This window comes from Erpetoichthys calabaricus, chromosome 14, assembly GCF_900747795.2.
Source record: "Erpetoichthys calabaricus chromosome 14, fErpCal1.3, whole genome shotgun sequence".
Lineage (NCBI taxonomy): Eukaryota > Metazoa > Chordata > Cladistia > Polypteriformes > Polypteridae > Erpetoichthys > Erpetoichthys calabaricus.
The window spans coordinates 8,374,015-8,386,339 of record NC_041407.2 but is presented as its reverse complement, the minus strand read 5'-3'; the positions used below and the strand labels follow the sequence as shown (position 1 = coordinate 8,386,339).

At 44.2% G+C, this 12,325-nt stretch overlaps 1 long non-coding RNA gene across 1 annotated transcript in view; it reads left to right on the top strand.

Moving 5' to 3' along the window:
- The first annotated feature begins 10,115 nt into the window (after positions 1-10,115).
- Positions 10,116-12,325, top strand: part of LOC127530178 (uncharacterized) — a 34,361-nt gene continuing 32,151 nt past the window's right edge. The window contains exon 1 of the long non-coding RNA XR_007936706.1: positions 10,116-10,248. This is a non-coding gene — a long non-coding RNA (uncharacterized LOC127530178). The remainder of the gene's footprint in view (positions 10,249-12,325) is intronic.

Genomic DNA, 12,325 nt, shown 5'->3' with positions numbered 1-12,325 from the left:
CCACAAAATTGGAAGCACACAATTGTCTCAAACATCTTTGTATGCTTTAGCATTAGCAGTACCCTTAACTAGAACCAAGGGGTCCTTCCTCCACCAAACATTATGGCAGGCACTATGTAGTGCTGAAGGTAGCATTCTCCTGGCATCGGTTTGTGGTGAAACAAGAATGGAGTCTCTGGTGGTACAGACAGACAGACAGACAGACAGACAGACAGACAGATAGATAGATAGATAGATAGATAGATAGATAGATAGATAGATAGATAGATAGATAGATAGATAGATAGATAGATAGATAGATACGTTATTAATCCCAAGGGGAAATTCACAAGTTCTAGAAATAAAAATGAGAGCAGCTCAGGCTTGTGGGAGTGGGTGCATGCTTCTAGAACGGCGTGCACCCCAGAGTGTTTAATGGAGAACACTTGCTCAGTGGGGGCTATGGGGTCTTGTGGCCTTGGAACCCCTGCAGATTTTGTTTTTTTTATTTGTTTTAATTTTTCTCCTGGCCATCGTACCGTACTTTATTTTTTGTTACTTAGTAACAATCTTATTTTTATATTTTTCTTTCTTCATCTTGTAAAGCACTTTGAGCTACATCATTTGCATGAAAACGTGCTATAGAAATAAATGTTGTTGTTGTTGAGAAATCAGCTAGTTGTGTAATTATGTGCAAATGCGATCAGCCAACCAGTTCCCAACACTCTGTGGGTCTGTAGACAGAGCATCTTCACCCACGAGGTATAAAAGGTGCCTGGGGAAGATCAAATTGAGAGAATGAATAGAAAACAATGGAAAATGAGGAAGTATGGTGAAGAGAGAGATGGACAGAATCAAGTTGGGGCCAACATGGTAACGGCGTGGACACCCTGGTGAGAGGTGCATCAGGGATGGACCAGGTTGCTGTTGCTGCTGCACTGTGGAGAGCAGGAGCGATCAGGGGCTTCTAAGGGATCCCAAGGATGTCAATGGAAGTGTAGGGAAGATGGAGTTGGGCTCAGCACTTCCTGCTGGATGCTGTGGGAAGGTGACTGGGATGGTAGTTGGAAGTGGCCTGCTTTCACTAGGCTCTTGGCTCCTCTGAGCATCCCTGGGAGATGGGTGAACAGGGAGAAGCAAAAGGGAGAGATGTCCTGCAGAGTTCATTTAAAGACGATTCTGGTTCTGAATTCATCCTTGGTTTTAGTAGAATTATTGTAATTTATTTGACTTTTTGCTCATGAGCACTGGATGTTATGAAATTATTTATTTGGATTATTTTTTTATGAAGAACTGCACAAAGCACTTTGATACATCAACCTTGCTTGTTTTTTGTGTCCTCTTTGTCTTAGCCTGGTCATCACTATCAATGTCCAAGTGTAAGAAGATGCCAAAGCTGGTATCACATGGCAGAACCCCAGATTGTTCCACCAGACTGCCAGAAATTGAAGCATGATCATTCACTCCAGAGAGCACATTTCCAAGGGCGGCGTGCTTGACGCCACTCCTGCTGACGTGTGGCATTGTGCATAGTGGTCTGCTGCTTGACCATGGAAACTCGTTTCATGAAGCTCATGATGCACAGTTCTTGTGATGATCTTGCTTCCAGATGCAGTTTGTAACTCTGTTATGAGTGATGCCACAGAGGACAGATTATTTTTAAGGGCTGCTCACCCTGTGAGTTTACGTGTTGTACCACTTTGTGGCTGAGCTGTTGTTGCTCCTCAGTACTTCCTTTTCACAATAGCAGCTCTTATGCATATCTAGCAGAGCATACATTTCACACACTCACTTGTGGCATCCTATGAGAGTGCCACGTTAAAGTCCTTGAGCTCTTCATTATGACCCATTCTGCTGATAATGCAGATTGCATGGCTATGTGTTTGATTTGACTCATCCGTGAGCGCAATCATTTGGAGGAGCGCCCACATACTGTTTGGCCATATAGTGTACAATGTCAAACTTGTTTAATCGATTTCAGGGTTGTACATCCTGGAACTTATTCTGGCAGCAAGGGGTCAGCCAGTTCTTTGCAGGGCACACTCATGCACTTACCGACAATCTGCCAATTTAGTGTCACTTATTATACTAAGATGGACATCTTTTTAAGTTTCAAGTTTAATATCATATACAAGTAATAATGGAACATCATTGTTAGGAATGAAATTCTTGGACTCAGAGCTCCCTCAAACACTTAACATATATAAAAAATACGAATAAAATACTAAGATGCATTTTAAAATATCCAGCATCTGTAGAGCAAGGGAGTGGCATCCATGTATATGTTTGGATGTGGGAGGAAACTGGAGTATCCAGAGAATAACGTAGATACGGCGAGAACATGCACAGACTCTGACTTGGTGGGGTTTGAATCCAGGGCTCTGAGGCTGTGACTCTAATACTATGTCCAGCTTGAGTTTCAAATGATTATAAGATTATTGTCTGCTTATTATGGTTGTTAGTGGAGAGTGGTCTGTTCTGGTATGCTGACGTTTTATTTTTAGGATTCCCATGAACTGTTCAAAAAAATCTAAAAAAACGAAGTCTGTGGCAGGATATTCCTTTCTCATTTCCTGGTCCTGCTTGTCATGTAAATAGCTTGACCTTTCTGTGTGAGGCCCAGTACCTTCAGCCGAGTGCCTGGCAGCCTAATTTCACAAATTACAGGATACATCCACTCCTCAACAGAAAATAATGTAAACAGACTTGTTCGCAGTAAAACATGTAATAAGGGAGTTAAGAAAAAGAGTCCCGGCAAGTAAATATTTAGCTAGAAAACAGCATTTAATTGAGTTAGTGGACACCACAATGCCCCCGGGCTCAGGAGTGCTATCCTGATGGCTTTCCAGCTGCATGCGATCAGCTTAATCTGCAGTTAACGTGCCAGGGAGTGCAGGCACAGTGTACTGAAAATCTCTGTTGTGAGCAGTAGGAGAAATTTGTTTACATGTGTAGAAGGATGTCAGTAGCAGGAAGCTGGAGACACAACATGGCAGGGAGAGGGTAATATGCGGCCAAGCCAATAACAAGGTTATTTCTATTAAGGGAAATATATTTAGCCATACCAGAACTTGAGGAGGCAGCAAAGAGTGCCCACGACGTACAGGGGCACAGAAGTAGGGAGAATGCCATGAAATACTTCCATTAATTGAAAACCCTCAGTTTGATAGTTGGCATCTGGGAGTTCCATAACAGTCTGTTGAGTCTCTTACTATGTGCTATGGTGAGACTACCCGTGTTCTGCCAGTGACCTAAGCAGAGAAAAAAATTGGAACACACGGGACCAGGAACGTATAAAGGACATAATCAAAACTGCAATTTAAATAGATCTTTACACTAGAGGAGAAAAGGTGAATCAAAAACCGTGGACACAGGAAACGGAAGAAAATTGTGACCATAGACACCAATAAATACATCCACGTAAGGGTTTCTTTTTTGTTTTGAAGCCAAATTACAGATACATGTTGCTCGTCTGTTTGATTTGTGAACTGAATCGGTACCCGAGAATGGGTCACATGATTGATGTTCATTTAATTTGCAAATGAGTCACACAATTCTCATTCATTTTATGCGTAAACTGAATAAATTACCTGAGAATGAGTCCCATTTATCTAATTCACAAACGATTCACACAATTCTCATTTGTTTGATGCGCAAAATGACTAAATTACCTGAGAACGAGTCCAATTTATTTGATTCATAAACAAGTCACCCAGTTCTCATTCTTTTGATTTGTGAACAGAATCGTAACCCAAGAACAATTCACATCATTCTTGTTCATTTTGATTTGTGACATCAATCACTGAATCATTACCCAAAAATGAGTCGCAGAATTCATGTTCAGTTATGGTTCTCAATCTCAATTTAATTATGCGTTTTTCATTTTAAAATGTTTTATTTTTAATATTTTTATTATGTATTTTCACTATATTGTCATTCTTCATGCTTCAAGGCCAGTATATTATGACAGAAATTACCAGCACGTTTAACATGTAATTTAATGAATGATATAAGTAAAAACATAATTAAATGATCTGTGATTATTATGAGGGCGGCACGGTGGTGCAGTGGGTAGCGCTGCTGCCTCGCAGTTGGGAGACCTGGGGACTTGGGTTCACATCCCGGGTCCTCCCTGCGTGGAGTTTGCATGTTCTCCCCGTGTCTGCGTGGGTTTCCTCCAGGCGCTCCGGTTTCCTCCCACAGTCCAAAGACATGCTGGTTAGGTGGATTGGCGAGTCTAAATTGGCCCTAGTGTGTGCTTGGTGTGTGGGTGTGTTTGTGTGTGTCCTGCGGTGGGTTGGCACCCTGCCCGGGATTGGTTCCTGCCTTGTGCCCTGTGTTGGCTGGGATTGGCTCCAGCAGACCCCCGTGACCCTGTGTTCGGATTCAGTGGGTTGGATAATGGATGGATGATTATTATGAAAATTTTTTTTTTACTGTGAATGAATAGAATGATTCAAATGAACTGAGTCACTTAATTGGGTAGTTTGAAATAATCAAATCAGTAAAGTGAATTGAACTGCCTGTCACTATGACTCCGTTCTTTCTCCTGATTTTCATTCTAAATTTTTTGGATTGCCTGCCATTTTGCAGTCAGTACACCTACTTGGCAGGGTTTTCCAAGGTGTCCTACCTGAGTGCTATCTCTTTCAATGAACCATCAATTCCACCCTAGAAGAAAGATGACCGAGCTTTACATATTCCAGAGTTTGTTCTTAGACCACACTAGCGCACTCGTGTCTCATGAGCACATGGAGCAAACTGTGACATATCCTTAAGTTCACTTAGTTCATTGCATTGTCATGGAGGCTGAAGGTGATAACGTTTGTTTCAAGGAACCAACCCTGAGTGGGATGTCAGTCTATCAAAGGACCCTTTCACGCATACTCTCACTCACCAATATAGGGCTAATGTATCATAATGTAATTATAATTATAATGTATAATTATATATTAATTATTTATATAATATAATATAATATAATATAATATAATATAATATATAAATTTATATAATATAATATATAATTTATATAATTAATTAATTATATAATTAATTATAGGGCGGCACAGTGGCGCAGTGGGTAGCGCTGCTGCCTCGCAGTTGGGAGATCTGGGGACCTGGGTTCGATTCCCGGGTCCTCCCTGCGTGGAGTTTGCATGTTCTCCCCGTGTCTGCGTGGGTTTCCTCCGGGCGCTCCGGTTTCCTCCCACGTTCCAAAGACATGCTGGTTAGGTGGATTGGCGATTCTAAATTGGCCCTAGTGTGTGCTTGGTGTGTGGGTGTGTTTGTGTGTGTCCTGTGGTGGGTTGGCACCCTGCCCAGGATTGTTTCCTGCCTTGTGCCCTGTGTTGGCTGGGATTGGCTCCAGCAGACCCCGTGACCCTGTGTTCGGATTCAGCGGGTTGGAAAATGGATGGATGGATGGATTAATTATAATGTATGTAATGTAATGTACCAATCAAGTGATGTGTTTTATGTTATTTAGTACATACATGGGTGACAACAATGACTCAAAAAAGTTAACATACAGATGTTTAGGATGTGGGTGGAAAATTTGTACCCAGAGCTAAGGCTCTATCAGCTAGTAGCATAAACCACTGTGCCACTGTGCATCTCTCACTGAAGCAAAAAAAAAGAGAAAATCAAATGTGGGGAGGCCTTCAATAACCAAAACATTTAAAAAAGCAACTCTGCTGAAATAAAAATGAGCCATCCCATCAGGTCAGCCCTGCTACGCTTTGTGGCTCTCGCCGAAAATAGGATTGGTGAGCACATGGCCACAGGCCCTGGCTCACTGTATGTATGGTGGGGCTTTTCTGTGCAGACATCAAAAGCAAATCCATTGGAAGTAAAAGAGTTTGTTTTTGAGATTGTCTGCCTGTGTGAGCCCCTGGGGAATTTGTTTTTTCTGGGTTATTCACACATTCTGAAGTGTGAGTCATTGTTCCAGATCACGAGAGAGAGAGAGAGAGAGAGAGAGAGGATATGGCAGCAAGAAAGCAGGAGGCTCTGCAAAATACAAAAGTGCAAAGGAAGCAAAATATATTGTGAGTGTTAACCTTTAACAGTAAAAGGAAGAAAATAAAAATTGGGACGACAGTGAGGTGCTCATAGTCCAGAGTCTCCTTGCCTCGTTGGTACAAAGCACATGGCAGGAAATGTGCTGTTTATCTCCCTTTCAGGATGTGTGTTTTATATCCTCGGCCTGTCCCTTTTAGAAGCAGCTGTCTTGGATTAAATTATGCACTGAGGCCCATGACCTTGTTTAACCCTTTGCCAGTTTTTTATTCAGTCTCATCACTTCCTATCTTAGGAGCTGTCCATCCATCTATTCATCCATCCATCTGTCCATATTCTAAGCTGCTTATCCAGTTCAGAGCCATGGCACCACTGAGAGAACCAACTCTAGTCATTGGTATAATCAGGTACTTTTTACATTGTTTTTTTGATCTTTTCTGAACCTATTTGAAGAAGGTTTGGTCCTATCACACCTCCAGAGTGCTTCTCGTCAAATGAGAATTATTTCATGGCTTACCATTAACAACATTATTATCTCATATGGCTGCTGCTGTTTTGTGTCATTTTTGGCTTCTGTTGGCATAGTGGTGCCATACAGGCATAGGCATAGTGCGAAAAATTGCTGGAGTGAGTCACGTGGGCATAGGGGATGATCTGCGGGGCTGTGCTGGGAAAATATAGGGAGGGAATTAAGTGTGACACCACCGCTAACTTTTGTTCTGTCTGTTACCTTAGACTGGAGGAAGAGGAAAGCCTGGAGAGCCACTGATGTGATTTCTCTGATTTGTTGTGTTGATGGTTTGCATTATTCTTTGTTTTTGATCATGTGTATTGGGATAAAGGCGCTATATTGGCGCCCGACCTGACATAGATAGACACGGAGGCACACGTAAAAATAAAAGAAAGGTTTATTTTTTTTCAGCTGGTGATTAAGTCTTCCCCGTGTTCCTCAGCCCTAACACAGTCCCGCAAAAGCAGAAACTCAAACACCAAAACAAAAAGCACACTTCCCTCCTCTCCTCCACCACTCCTCCCTGGCAAGCATTGTCCTCCGACTCTCGCCCCGAGTAGTGGCTGCTGGCTCTTCTTATAGCCCACCCGGAAGTGCTCCAGGTGATAATTGACCTAATTCAGGCTGCAACATGGGCTCAGGAAGCCATGCAACTCCCCCTGGCGGTGGCCACTGAGCCCAACAGGGATGAGCTCTGGTGTTCCATGATTGTGACCCCGATGCAACCCAGGGGGGCTGCCACCAAGTGTTCAGGGAAAAGTAAGTGACCTCCCATGGCCGTTCCCCCGGATTCAGTGCCAGAGGAGCGTCCCGGCCGGGCATGGGAGGTCATGTAAGTTGCCTGGGTTATGTTCCATGTGTTTTGTGGGTGGTCACCCAATAGGTGGCACTGCCCTCCACCCTATAAATCATTTGAATGTGCTTGGGAGTTGTGGTGAGTGCTGTGTTTTTTTGTTGTACCTTGCACTTATTGTGATTTATTGGATTTTTTGACCGTCTGCTCTGCTTTTTAACTTCACCTTGACATTTTATTTTTGGACGTTGTTTGCATTGGATTGCCGTATTGTTTTAGGCAACTCCTTTATGCTCTTTGTGTTCGTTGAGAACTTTACGTGGTGCATTTTTGTGGCAATAAAATGTTTTTACTTTTAAAAAGTTTCTGTGTTTGCCCATTTATCTAGCAGGGGTTTGGTGGTATAGCCCCCTCTAGAGGGCATTTTTGAAAGTGCTTTTTGGAACTATGACAAAATTAAAAGCCTTAGCAATTCTGTATGAAAGAAAACATGAAGAATGGTCTGATTTTGTTCTGTATGCCTTTTGGGTATTGGTGTCATAACCTCATGATTGGTTCTGTTTTTTTTTTTCAGTTTAACAAACCCGTCTGCGATTATAGGTGTCATGTATCGGTGTGCCTTTAGGTGTATTTCATGTTTTATTGTTGTTTTGGTTAATTCTGAGTTATTCATTTTCTTGTCTTTATGTGATTTGTATTGTAATTCATTTATAATTCTATAATTATGTTCTTCTGCTCCCTGCACTTTGTAGGCGGAGCCCGAGGAGGTGGGGCCACCTTTACTTCACTGCTCTTGAGCCCTCCCTCTGGCTGTTTAACTAAGCAGAGAAGGCTCAGGAATAGGGGATCATTCATTTACTATGGGGTTTGTGAGTATTTATTGTGGTTGGGTTTTCTGATTATATTTGCTTTGTCTTAAAGATTCTGTTTCTTGGATTTTGTTTTGGACACTTATTTACTTAGGATCACCTTTAGAGGCTTCTTCTGTGCTTTGCTTTGTTTTTTTTTTGTAATTTTTATGTTTGTTAAATAAATTCTTGATTCTGAAACACCTTCTGTTTGCCCATTTTATACAAGCTGAGGGTTTATGGTCATCCTGCCTCTTGTGTGGCTTTTTTATATATGTGTATATTTCTTTTTGTTCTGTCAGCTCCCCATTCTAGGTCTCCTTTAGCTAAAGCCAGCATGGGGTATTGGGAGACTAACTAGGACAAGGTGAGCATCTTGGCCTGCTTGAGTAGCAGCCTTTCCGGAAGACTCCACATCATGACAATAGGGTCTCTAGGTTTATATGGCATTGCTAAGGATAGAGCTGCCAGGGGGAGGCCTAAGAGAAGGTTTATGGATGTGGTGAGAGAAGACATGCAGGTGATGGGTGTAAGAGAACAAGATGCAGAGGACAGAAAGATATGGAAGAAGATGATCCGCTGTGGTGACCCCTAACAGGAGCAGCCGAAAGAAGAAGAATATTGTGATGTGTACAGAGTTTTATGAAATTGTTACTTCCATGTGCCAATCAACATACAATATATTTACCACTCACCAGCGCTATGATTAGGAAGTATAACAACCTCACCTTGACTCCTCTTTTGTTCTTGAGCTAAAAGGACTGCCTTACTTTCTTTAGCCGGGATGCACCAGATCACTGCTGCTCCCACGGATGTCTACGTCTCAGCAGCTCTGTATGGTGTGTGGTGTGTGGCCGGCTAAATATTTCGGCCCTCACCCCCAGGCCGCCAGATGGAGCTCTCCCAACAGCGTGGACGTTCCCTGAATTCCAGCAGGGCCTCATGGACTTTGTAGTTTATATGCACAGCCCTGCTGGATACCATGGGGACCACCAGGAGTCGCTGTGGGGAGGCTGCCGGACTCTTACTTGCCCTATAACCTGGAGGTGCGTCATGATCACATGACAAGAGGCAACGACGTGCTTCCAGGTTGAAGAAAGGAGCTTTTTATCCGACCCGGAAGTGTTCATGATCACATGGACAGAAGGGAGAAACACTTCCGGGTCAGGGACTATATAAAGGACTCTGGGAAACCAGTACGTTGAGCTGAGCTGGGAGGAAGGGTGGCGAAGTGTCTGGGAGTGTGGAGGATTGATTATTGATTATAGTGTGTTTATTGATTAGTTTATGAGTATTGTGGAGTGGAGGGTGCTTTGTGCACTGTATTGTCTAAATAAAAGTAATATTTGGACTTTTACCTGGTGTCTGGAGTCGAGTCAGAGGGTTCAAGAGGACGATAAGGGCCTCAGCCTGCGACAGGTGCTAAAATGGCAAGACTAAATCAGCATTGTAGCTCGCGCCCAATGACGTGCAGCCATCGTTTTCTGCAGCAGCTCATTTTTAAATGTGGCAGACTTGGTGATTGTGAAGCAATGAAACAAAATAAAGGCATTGCACTACTGGAAATCTGACACGATAGCTAAGCATCCCCACCATGCTGTAGCTTAGTAACTGCCTCTGAAGACAGACTGAGGACCCGCATGACTGCAAACCAAATACTCAGAGTGTTCTTTCAAAACAGACCCCACAAGCACCATGTTGTGACCTTCTTGGAATACATCAGCCACAAAAAATGAAGCCAGCAGAAAGCTTGTCGGGAATGTAGTGCTTTCTGAGGGTTCACTTTATTCATGTTATCTTGGGCCAGCGCCTTGTTTGGGAAAGAGCATCGCTACCAGCCAGTGAGTACTTTTACAGTCAAAAATTAATCATCACGGGTAAAAGGGATACTGTTTTGCCGATGTTAGTAGCTAAGTGGAGTGGTGGCTCCGAGGCTAGGGATCTGCACTGGCAATCGGAAGGTTGCCGGTTCGAGTTCCGTCAATGCCAATAGGGACTCTGCTCTGTTGGGCCCTTGAGCAAGGCCCTTAACCTGCAATTGCTGAGCACTTTGAGTAGCGAGAAAAGTGCAATATAAATGCAATGAATTATTATAAGTGACTTTGCCTTTCTTCCAAGGTTTTGTTTTACAGACGTGCTGTGGCCTCGCTTGTATTATTAACGGCTAAGCGAGTTTTCTGTTTCCTCAGAGGCGGAGCCGTTACCTCGACTCCGCCTCTCACTTCCGGGCCGAACAGACAGACACACGTCCATGCGCAGACGTTTATATATAAGATGTAACATTAAATCCATCCATCCATTATCACAGGGGTCTGCTGGAACCAATCGCAGCCAACACAGGGCGCAAGGCAGGAAACAAACCCCGGGCAGGGTTGCCAGCCCACCGCAGGGCACACACACCAAGGACAATTTCGGATCACCAATGCACCTAATCTGCATGTCTTTGGACTGTGGGAGTAAAACTGGAGTACCCAGAGGAAACCCACACAGACACGGGGAGAACATGCAAACTCCACACAGGGAGGACCCAAGAAGCGAACCTGGGTCTCCTAACTGCGAGGCAGCAGCGCTACCACTGCGCCACTGTGCCACTGTGCCGCCCATAATATTAAATAAAAATTACACAGCATGTAATGTACTGCCTATATATATACGAAGGCAATCCCAAAAGTAATGTCTCCAAAGCGGTGGGGACTTAGAGAAACTGTTCGTACGGCTGTTGGCCACACTGTTGTGATTGGTATTTCCTCCACTCCCAAACAAGCATGTGCGGTTTCGCTAGGATGCTCAATCTTGGCTTGGCAGCACTTGAAAATGGAGCTCCTGTTGAACGCCACCGCCAAGTGCGAAGTTTGCGCAGGAGACCGTCAATTTCCAACGAGACAGTCACGAAGGTTGAGGAAAACATGCGTAAAGATCGGCGGTTGGAACTTCATCACCCACCCACCCTATAGTCCGGACTTGGCACCCAGTGACTACCACCTGTTCCGTAAGTTGAAAGAACATTTGTCCGGAAGGCGATTCTGCTCCGACGAAGAGGTGAAAGATGAGGTTCAATGCTTCCTGAAGGACATGGCAGTGAGCTGGTATGACATGGGCATTCTAAAACTACCACAGCGTCTACAAAAATGCATCGACCGAAACGGCGTTTATGTACAAAAATAAATAAGTCTTTAACCTTTAAAATGATGTAAACATTATAGAAAATAAACGGTTGTTTGTATTTCTAAAAAAATAGGAGACCTTACTTTTGGGATTGCCCTCGTATATAACATTCTAAGGGTGTTAATGTGTCAGGCAAAAACCACTGGGCTTTACACCTTGATGATGGTCTTAATTGAAAGCTTATGATGCAACACGTTGTGGTACCCGGATGGGGGTGGTGCCCAGCCGGGACGCCCGAGAAGACCGGAGGAGGGCTTGTGCCTCCTCCAGACCTCGAGGGGGCAACCACCCTGGGAGCCACAGGTACAGAGCTGGGAAGCTCGACCCTGTAGGGGCCCGTGGTCACCGCCAGGGGGCACCCCAATACCAGTAGGACCCTGGACCTCAGCACTTCCACCACACCCGGAAGTGCTGGGGGGAAGAAAAGAGGGGACACCCGGAGTGCTTCCGGGGATACAGCTGGCACTTCCGCCACACTGGGGCGTGTCAGTGGGAGATTGCCGGGAAAACACCTGGAGCACATCTGGGTGCTTATTTAAAGGGGCCGCATCCCTTCAGAGGAGCACTTGAGTCGGGTGGAAGAAGGACAAGGTCTCTGGAGGAGAGAAGGAGGTGGACTGAAGACAAAGAGGGAGAGAAGGCATTGTTGATTGGCCTGGACTGAGGGGTATTGGGGGCTTGTGAGTAATTAGTGTGTAATGGAAACCCTGAATAAACGTGTGTGGGGTAATTTAAACGTGTCTGCCTGTCGGTGTCCGGGTCAAGTTCCACAACGTGTAATGAGATCCAAGAATTGGAGGTTCAGGCTACCTCGGGGCCTTCTCATGTCAAGTGTCTGCTTGACAAGAAAAGATCCATGGCGACATCTGAATAAAGGCAAAATCAAAAAATTAGCCGAAAACCAAGAAGCCTGCCGTACTGCTACCCAGGCCATATTGCAAGACAAAAATCAAAGTCAAAAATTCAAGCCAAGTCAAAAACCAGAGAAGTAAAAGTAAAGGGGTTTGA